We start from the raw sequence: 10,990 nt of genomic DNA, 5'->3' as shown, positions 1-10,990 counted from the left end.
CCTTGACCTGCTGGGCTCCGGCGATCCTTTCACCTCAGCCTTCTGAGTAGCTGGAATTACAGGCATGCGCTACCATGCCCAGCTGATTTTTTGATTTATTGTAGAGATGAGGTCTTGCTGCCCAGGCGGGTCTTGAACCCGTGGGCTCAGGCAATCCACTCACCTCAGCCTCGCAGAGGCGCGGGATTACAGGCTGAGCCACCGAATCCTGCTTTCTCAAAAAAAAAAAAAGAGGAGACAAGAACAAAAAATGAGTGTTTGTAAGTATGTGAAGAAAAGTTCCCAAATTTGATGAAAGACGTAAATCTACATATCTACACATCCAAGAAGCTTAATGAACTCTAAAAAGGAACACTCAAAGGGATCCACACTTAGACACATTTTAGTTAAACTGTCAAGGCCAAAGACAAAGAGAGAATCTTGAGAGCAGCCAGAGAGAAATATCTTATCCAGTACAGAAGATTCTCAATAATATTAACAGATGATTTCTCATTAGTCACCATAGAAGCCAGAAGGCAGAGAATAGCATAGTTAAAGAGCTTTAGAATAAAAACTGTCCACCAAGAATTCTATGTCTGACAAAACTAGTGTTCAAAAATGAAATAAAAATCCAGACATTCCCAGATTTACAAAAGTGAATGAAGTTTGTAACTAGTAGACCTGCACTAAAGGCTAGAGAGTCCTTTGGGCTGAAATGAAAAGACACCAGATAGTAGCTCAAAGCCATTTGAAGAAAGAAACTGTTAAAGGTAACTACATAGGTAAATATAAAAGTCAATATTCTTGTACTTTTGAGTAGCAACTCCTGTTTTTTCCTATATATTTAAAATGCAAATGCATAAAATAATAATTATAAATATTTGTTAATGGGCACACAATATATAATAATATAATCTGTGACAATAACAATATAAATGGGAAGGAATGGAAACATATAAGAGCAGAGTGTTTGTGTACTATTCAAATCAAAATGCTATTATTCAAACTAGATTGTTATAAGTTTAAGATGTTAATTGTAATCTGATGCTGAATGGGATGTGATGCAAAACCTGTGGATTCTTTGGCTCCTTTTAAAATGAATTTTAGAGTGGTCAGCAAAGTTTTAAAACAAAGTTTATTAGAGAGAGAAGGGAGAAAAGAAAGGGTGACATGCCAGTGTTGGCATGAGCGAAAGAACCCGCACCTTTTGCTCTTTACAATAGACCTGATATACCTTCACAATCACTGATATGCTAAGGAGGGGGAGGAGAGAAGGAGAGGGGTTGTCTTTTGCAGGAGACCTACCAGATGTTTCCAATTCACAAGTTCCTGAGCTAAAAGGTGGCCTTATCATTTCTATGACTTTGGTCAGTTAAGGGCTGGTATTTGGTCTTCGACCTGGAACCTGAAAGTTTCTTAGTGATTATTATGCTAAGCCAAGAATTGAAGGGTTGGGCTGTCCTATTCTTGCATCTAATGGAGTTTTCTTCTGATTTGCCTGGGGAGTGGGGTAGGCTTCCGCTTGACCTGCAGTAAAATATAATTTTTTAAATGTCTGAATACTTCCTAAAACTTGCCTAGAGGAAATTTTTCTATGTGTAGCCTGTGCTAGCTACCCTGCCTCATAATCCGCAAAGCAACCCCTAAGAAAATAACTAAAAATTACACAGGAAAGAATAATCTCTTCAGCATGCCGGAAAAATGAGATATCCGCATGTAGAATGATATTGGACCTTTACTTATTCCATATACACAAATTTACTCAAAATGGATCAAAGACCTAAACTTAATGGCTAAAACTATAGGAGAAAATTCAGGAGAAAACCCTTATGAACTTGGATTTGGCAATGGTTTCTTAAACACGACACCAAAAGCAAAGGCAACAAAAGAAAACAATAAATTGGACTTCAAAACTTAAAACGGTGCATCAAATGTCACTATTTTTAAAAACCTCACAAAGTGAGAGAAAATATTTGCAAATCATGTATCATGATAAGGGTTCAGTATCCAGAATATACAAAGAACTACAATTCAACAACAAAAAGACAACGCAATTAAAAAATGAGCAAAAGAAACCGGGCTTGGTGGCTCAGCCTGTAATCCACGCCTTTGGGAGGCTGAGGTGAGTGGATTGCCTGAGCCCGCGGGTTCGAGACCCGCCTGGGCGGCGAGACCTCATCTCTACAGTAAATCTAAAAATCAGCTGGGCATGGTAGCGCATGCCTGTAATTCCAGCTGCTTGGAAGGCTGAGGTGGAAGGATCGCCGGAGCCCAGCAGGTCGAGGCTGCGGTGGCCGGGAGCGGCCACTGCACTCCAGTCTGGGCGACAGAGTGAGACTCCAACTCAAAAAAAAAAAAAAAAAATGAGCAAAAGACTTGAATGTACATTTCTCCAAAGAAGACACACAATGGAAAGATGCTCACCAGAAAAGATGCTCATTATAATTATTCATTAGGGAACTGCAAATCAAAACCACAATGAAGTTCCACTTCACACCCATTAGGATGGCTACACTTTAAAAAAATAAGGGGGGAAATAACATGCCAGTGATCATGTAGAGAAATTGGAACCCTCATGCACTGCTAGTGGAAATGTAAAATGATACAGCCATTGTGGAAACAGTTTGGCAGTTCATAAAAAAGTTAAACACATGATCCAGTAATTCCTTGGAATATACCCAAAATAATTGAAAACAAGGACTGAAACAGATACTTGTATATCAGTGTTTAAGGCAGCATTATTCACAATAGCCAAAAAAGGGAGGCAGACCAAATGTCCATCACCAGATGAATGGATAAGCAAAATATGCAGTATTTATACAATGGAATAGTACTGTTATTAAAATGAAGTACTGACACATACTATAACATGAATGAACTATGAAAACATTAAGTGAAATAAACCAAACTCGAAAGGACAAATCACTGTATGAATCCACTTATATAAAATATCCAGTTAGGAGTCCAGCTCCCGATGAGGAAAAAACAAAACAAAAAAAACCCTATGCATGATCTTTCGGGCCTAACCTTGGCCAATGGCAAAGGCTTTCCCTGGCAGACCTCAGAGGGAAGCTGCCCTCTGCACACTGACTTGGGGCACAGCCAGCGAACAGCAGCCTCTGCAGGGAGCTGCAGTCATGAACCCAGCCTCGCCTGCCTGCCATGCTCTTCGCTCTTGTGCATTCCTAGCCCTGCGTCTTCATCCTGTCATCTGTCATTTCTTTGAGGCCTTGGGCAGAGACTTCTTGAGGTGCCTCTGGGGATGCCTGCAGTCTGCAAGAAGGTGGGAACCTTGAAGGCACTTTCCCCACTTTGACTCAGTTCCAAGACTTTCCACCCTGAGCCTTACTCCCTCAATACCCTCTATCCCTGGGTCTGTCAGAGCCTGTTGCTGGGTCCCCCCCCCCAGCAGGGAGACACCCCCACATCTGTGCTGACCTTCCTGACCTTGATCCTGCACGCTCCAGCAGGGGCAATGAAGCTGGAGGGTGGGAGCAGCAGGAGGCCGTGCCTTGCTCACACGCTCGCCATAAGCGACTAAAGGCTTCATTGTGGGCTTGTTGTTTTGAACTTGACAGTGACTCAGATCTTTGTCTCCAGCTTATTGAGCTCCTGACATCTAGAATAGGCAGATCTAGGGAGACAAAGTAAAGAGATTACCAGGGACTGGCATATGGAGGAGTGGGTAGTTCTTGCTTAATGGGTGTAGAATTTCTGTTTGAGGTGATGAAAAAGTGTTGGGTATAGATATTGGTAATGGTTGTACAACATTATGAATGTAATTAATGCCACTGAATTGTATGCTTAAAAATGTTTAATATGGACCGGTTCGGTGGCTCAGCCTGTAATCCCAGCACTTTGGGAGGCCGAGGCCAGTGGACTGCCTGAGCCCGCAGGTTCGAGACCCACCCAGGCAACTTGGCAAGACCTCGTCTTTACAATAAATCAAAAAATTAGCCGGGCATAGTGGCTCATGCCTATAGTTCCAGTCACCTGGAAGGCTGAGGCAGAAGGATTACCTGAGCCCAGCAGGTCGAGGCTGTGATGTCTGTGAGTTTGCCACTGCACTCCAGTCTGGGGAACAGAGTGAGACTTCAACTCAAAAAAAAAAAAAAGGTTAAAATGGCAAGTTTTATGTTTTATCTATTTTACCATAATAGAAATGGGGGGAAGTATATACCAATGAAATGCACAAATATTAGGTTGCCGGTGCTGTGTTATGGCAAAAATATTCACGTTTGTAACACAATACATATCAAGATATAAAACATTACCATAACCTCCAGAAAATAGCCTCATGTCCTTTCCAATCTCCATCTGCAGCCTCCCAGAGCAATCCACTGTCTTGATTTTTTCAATCATAGATTTATTTGACCTCTTCTAGAATTTCATATAAACATAATGATGTAGTATGCTTCCTTTGTGTAAGACTTCTGTCACTCAGCAAAATGCTTTTGAGATTCATCCACGTTGTGGGTAGAAGTGATTCATTCTCTTCTATGACTGAGTAGTGTTGCAGTGAATGAATTTACTACAGTTTGTTTAACATTTTCCTACTGATGGCTGCTAGGGCTCTTTCCTCTTTGGGGATATTGTAAATAAAGCAGTTATGAACATTACTGTACAAAAATTTTGGTTGGCTAGATGTAGTACCCAAAACAGCATGGTACTGGTGCAAAAGTAGACAATGGTCCAATGGAATGGAATAGAGAATTCAGAAGTAAACCCAAATATCTACAACCAATTGATCTTCGACAAAGCAGACAAAAACATACACTGGGGACAATCTATTTGACAAATGGTGCTGGGACAATTGGATAGCTACATGCAGAAAAATGAAACTTGATTCCTATCTCTCCCCATATACAAAAATGAGGCCTGGCACACCCGCTCAAACCTGTAATCCCAGCACTTTGGGAGACTGAGGCTAGAGGATTGTCTGAGCCCATGGGTCCAAGACCAGCCTGGGCAACATGATGAGACCGCGTCTCTACAATAAATCAAAAAATTAGCGGGGCATGGCAGTACGCACCTGTAGTTCTGGCTACTTGGAAGGCTGAGGCAGAAGGATCACCAGAGTCCATCATGGTTGATACTGGGGTGGCCATGAGTGTGCCACTGCACTCCAGCCTGGGTGATAGAGTGAGACTCCAACTCAAAAAAAACCAAACGAACAAAAATTAACTCAAGGTGGATTAAGGACTTGAATGTCAGACCTGGAACCATAAAAATCCTAGAAGAAAACTTAGGAAAAACTCTTCTGGACATCAGCTTAGGCAAAGGATGTATGGCTAAAACCTCAAAAGTGAATGCAACTAAAACAAAAATAAATAAGTAGGACTTAATTAAACTGAAAAGCTTCTGCAGGCAAAAAGAAATAGCAGAGCAAATAGAGAATCTACAGAATGAGAGAAGATATTCACAAACTATACAACTGGCAAAGGACTAATATCCAGAATAAAGAAAAACCTCAAATCAGGAAGAAAAAAGCAAACAGCCCTATTAAAAAGTGGACAAACAACATCAACAGACAGCTCTCCAAAAAAGGTATACAAATGGCCAACAAGCATATGAAAAAATGCTCAATGTCACTCATAATCAGGGAAATGCAAATTCAAACACCGTCTTACACCAGTCAGCATGGCCATTATTTAAAAATAAAAAAAACAATAGATGCTGGTATGAATGGGGAGAAAATGGAACACTGTTGATAGGAGTGTAAATTAATTCCATCTCTATAGAGAGCATTATGGAAATTACTCAAAGAACTAAAAGTGGATCTACCATTTGATCCAGAAACCTCATTACTAGGTATTTACCATAAGAAACAGATGTCACTATATAAAGACACCTACACCCACATGTTCATCACAGTACAATTCACAATTGCAGATGTGGAATGAACCCAAATGCCCATCAGTGGATAATGAAAATGTAGTATATGTGCATCATGGAATACTACTCTGCAGCCATAAAAAAGAATGAAATCATGTCCTTTGCAGCAACGTGGACAGACCTGGAGGTAAACTGACTCAAACACTGCATGCTCTCACTCATATGTGGGAGCTAAACGGTCACAAAGATGGAAATAATAGACACTGGGGACACCAATAAGGAGGAATGGAGGAGGGGAGTTGGGGTTCAGAAACTGCCTACAGGCACAGTGCTCACTATCTGGGGAATGGACCACCTAAGACTTAATCCCCACTGTTACACAATATGTCTATGTAGCAGACACGCATGTGTACCCCCTGAATAAAATCAATAAATAAATAATGGAAGAATCTTCTTTCCCTCCTGTTTGCTTACATTCCAGGAAAATGGAGACAGTCTTTATTGGTATAAAATACAATAGCATAGAATGAGCAGGTTTTCCAGCAGCCCTCTTATAAAATCGGGGTTTTCCAAGCACAATGTTGCTCAGCTGGGACACAGACCACTGTGTGCACAGCCTCCACTTGGACCCATCCCCTTGAGACATGGGAGTCAGGAGAACTGATGACAACATTAAGCTTATGCTGCCTGCTAGGCCATAGTAATAAAGAGTAATAAAATGTCTAAGTCTAGCTTGTTGTCTCCTTACCAGCAGAACACCTGGGAGTGTGGTGTTGCCACCTTAGGACTTGACAACCTGGCAGTTACCTTCTAGGTTTTATTTTGTAATCTTTGATTTTCAGCAGTTTGACTACCATGTATACAGGCAAAGTTTTCTTTGTAATTATGTTGCTTGGTGGTAGTAGGTCTTATCAAATCTATAAATTTGTATTTTTCACTGAATTTGGGAAATGTTCAGCCTTTAACTCTTTACTTTTCCCCATCTCTCTTGTCCTTCTGGGACTTGAATTACATGTTTTTAGAACTTTTGATATTGTCCCACAGGTCCACAGGGTTCTGTTTTATTTTTATTTTCCTTATCTTTCAGATTAAATAATTTTATTGATCTGTCTTTCAGTTAACTGTTTTACTGTCATCTATGTTGTTGTTAAACCCAACCCAATTAATTTTTTACGTGAAACATTATATTTATCAGTTGTAGAATTTCCTTTTTCTTCTTTTTACAGTTTTTATTTCTCTGATAAATTTTCCTATCGTTTCATTTGCTGTGAGAATATTTTTAAGTCAGTGATCAGGAAATGACAATCAATGAGCCTAATGTGGCTCACTATTTTTGTAAACAAAGTTGTATCAAAATACAGATATACTCATTTATTCATAACTGCTTTCACACTGCAATCGCAGGTTTGAATAGTTGCAACAGAGATTTATGTGGCCCACAAAGCCTCAAATGTTTACTATCTGACTTTTTACAGGAAAAGTTTGCTGGTTTCTGTTTTACATGATTGAGTACAATTATGATAACTGTTTTTGTTTTTGTTTTGAGTTGGAGTCTCACTCCATCACCCAGACTGGAGTGCAGTGGCATGCTCCCAGCCTCCGCAGCCTCAATCTGCTGGGCTCCGGTGATCCTTCCGTCTCAGCCTTCCAAGTAGCCGGAATTACAGGCGTGCTCTACCGAGTTCGGCTAGATAACTGTTTTAAAAGTGTTAGCTCCTAATACAATATCTGAGTCATCTTGGGATTGGTTTCTAAGATTTTCTCCTCTCTTAAGAATGAGTCATTTTTTTATGGTTCTTCATAGTTGAGTAATTTTTTATTTAACGTTAGCATTGCGAATGTTATATTGTAAAGATTCTAAACTGTTATAATACTTTGAAGTGTACCTTTTAAAAATTTTGTCTTATTTTAGTAGGTAATTAACCTTCTAATTCAGTCGAACCCAAACTTTAGATTTTGGCAGTTCAAATCTCACTTTGGTTCTTTATTCTTTGCTGGGCTGTATGGAGTCTGCCTGTGCATGTGTGGCTTAGGGATAAACCAGAGATTGGGGAATAGTTTCTATCAGAATTTTGGGCTCCTTCATCCTGGCTCCTCTTTTTTTTTTTTTTGAGTTGGAGTCTCACTCTGTCGCCCAGACTGGAGTGCAGTGGCCGCTCCCAGCCACCGCAGCCTCGACCTGCTGGGCTCTGGCGATCCTTCCACCTCAGCCTTCCGAGTAACCGGAATTACAGGCATGCGCTACCACGCCCGGCTGATTTTTTAATTTATTGTAGAGATGAGGTCTCGCTGCCCAGGTGGGTCTTGAACCCGCGGGCTCAGGCAATCCACTCACCTCAGCCTCCCAAAGGCGCAGGATTACAGGCTGAGCCACCAAGCCCGGCTTGGCTCCTCTTTTGATAGAATTCTCCCTTCCTTTCCAGCAATTCTCATTTGCCTGAACTCTGACCCCTTGATTTCTCAGGTCAGAAAGACTGTGGGTTTTCTAGGGGAGTTTTAGTTACTCTATATCACATGGATTTTTGCTTCCCCTCAGCTATGAAAATGGGAAATTCATTTCAAGTTGGCCCTTCTCCCAGCTGTTGACTCCCCTCCCATATCTGCCAGCTTTTGTTCACTCTGATATCTTGCAGGCATTGCTTTTTGTTTTGTTTTATTCAGTTTCTTGTCATTCTCTGCAAAAAGGTCAGTTCTTGTAGGAGCTTACTCTGCTGCCCCAGAACCAGAACTCCCATAAGTCTCTTTACATTACTGGTATCTCATCCTTTTGTTTTATTTTTTCCTTTCTTGTAATTTATTTGTCTAAGAAACTGATAATTCTGGTCCTGTAGAGGCTCCTCATTGTATATTTCGCTGTTGCATCCCCATGATATAATTTTATTTTAAATTTTTTTTTTTTTTTTTTTAAGTTAGATTCTCACTCCGTCACTCAGACGGGAGTGCAGTGGCATGCTCACGGCCACCCCAACCTCGACCTACTGGGCTCCAGGGATCCTTCTGCCTCAGACTTCCAAGTAGCTGAAACTACTACGAGCCTTTCACTTCAGTGTCCTAAAGTGGCTCAGCCTGTAATTCCAGCACTTTGGGAGGTCAAGGTGAGTGGATTGCCTGAGCCTGCGGGTTCAAGACCAGCCTGGGCAACTTGGAGAGACCTCGTCTCTACAATAAAAAATTAGCTGAGTATGGTAGCACACGCCTGTAGTTTTGGCTACTTGGAAGTCTGAGGTGGAAGGATCGACTGAGCCCAGCAGGTCGAGGCTGCGGTGGCCATGAGCATGCCACTTCACTCCAGCCTGGGTGACTGAGTGAGACTCCAACTTTAAAAAAAAAATGTATTGTACCATATTAGCCTCAGGTCTTTCTCTTTTTAAATAAATACAATGTTACCAACACACATGTGTTCTTTTTGTGTGTTATTGCAATGAATGGATGTTCTATAATGTATCTATCCAGGTTCCTACTGATTGTTGCAGTCTTTTGCTCATGAAAACAATTACAACAAATGGACCTAGAATATTCTCATTTGTGCAAATACAAAGTAGAATTGCTTTGTCAAATGGCAACACCGTGTATTTATATTTTTATAGATGTTGCTAAATTGCCCTCCAAGAACTTACTCCAATTTACTTTCCCAGGGTCCTTCCTACAGAGAGATTTTTGCCTATATAGTTATTTTTAGAAGTGTGTGTATATTAGTTTCCAATAATTGCTATAACAAATTATCACAATCTGAGTGGCTTAAAACAACACACATATATTCTCTCAAAGTTTTGAAAACTAGAAGTCTGATGTCAAGATATCAGCAGGATTGCTTCCTACAGGAGGCTCTGAGGGAGAATTTGCTCTGTTCCTGTCTCCCGTTCTCTGGAGGTGGCCACACTCCTTGGGGTCCTTCTGCTTGTAGATACACCACCCCATCTCTGCCTCCGCCTTCACATGGCATTCTCCCCTGTATGTCTGTGTGTCTGTTTTCTCTTCTTGTAAGGGCTGTTTTCTTGTTCCATCCAAACTGACTGTTTCTGCTGAGATGGTTAGTTGGATCTGGGAGTCATACCTCTAATTTCTCCAGCAAGGGTTTGACCATCACACCTTTGGTGTTTTCTCCAGAGCACACTTTTTAAAAAATGTTTCTTTGATTCCACACCTTTGCAATTGAAAAAATAATAAAAATAAAATTAAAAAGTTTGTTTTAATTTCACAAATCAGCAAATAAAATTGTATATATTTATAATATACAGCATAGTGTTTTGAAATATACATACACATTGTAGGATATCTAAATCAAACTAATAAAAACATGCGCTACCTCACATAGTTATCTTTTTTTTTTTTCAGTTGGAGTCTCACTCTGTCACCCAAGCTGGAGTACAGTGGCACGAACACTCATGGCCACCCCAGCGTCGACCTGCTGGGCTCCAGCGATCCTTCTACCTCAGCCTTTCAAGTAACTGGAACTACAGGCATGTGCTTCCATGCCTGACTAATTTTTGATTTATTGTAGAGACAAGATCTTGTCAAGTTGCATGGGCTGGTCTCGAGCCCGTGGGCTCAGACAATCCACTCACCTTGGCCTTCCGAAGTGCTAGAGATTACAGGCATGACCCACTACACCCAGTTAATTTATTGTTATTAACTATAGTTACCATGTTGGACAATAAATCCATTGAACTTATTCCTTCTATCTAACAGAAATTTAGTATCTTTTCACCAACATCTCCCCAACAACATCACCCAGACCCTGGTAAACTCATCCTACTCTTTATTTCTGTGAATTCAGTTTTTTTTCTTTTTTTTTTTTTTGAGTTGGAGTCTCACTCCGTCGCCCAGACTAGAGTGCAATGGCACACTCCCGGCCACAACAGTCTTGACCTGCTGGGCTCCAGCGATCCTTCCACCTCAGCCTTCCAAGTAGCTGGAACTACAGGTGCAGGCTACCACGCCTGGCTAATTTTTTATTTATTGTAGAGATGAGGTTCGCCAAGTTTCCCGGGCTGGTCTTGAGCCCTCAGGCTCAGGCAATCCACTCGTCTCGGCCTCCCAAAGTGCTGGGATTAGAGGCTGAGCCACCGAGCCCGGCCGAATTCAATTTTTTAAATTTCACATGTAGCCGGGCTCGGTGGCTCAGCCTGTAATCCCGTGCATTTGGGAGGCTGAGGTGAGTGGATCACCCGAGCCC

Source organism: Carlito syrichta, unplaced genomic scaffold, assembly GCF_000164805.1.
Source record: "Carlito syrichta isolate Samal-C Ts95f unplaced genomic scaffold, Tarsius_syrichta-2.0.1 Scaffold314799, whole genome shotgun sequence".
NCBI lineage: Eukaryota > Metazoa > Chordata > Mammalia > Primates > Tarsiidae > Carlito > Carlito syrichta.
The sequence above is the reverse complement of the archived record's forward strand: the minus strand, read 5'-3'. Positions refer to the sequence as shown.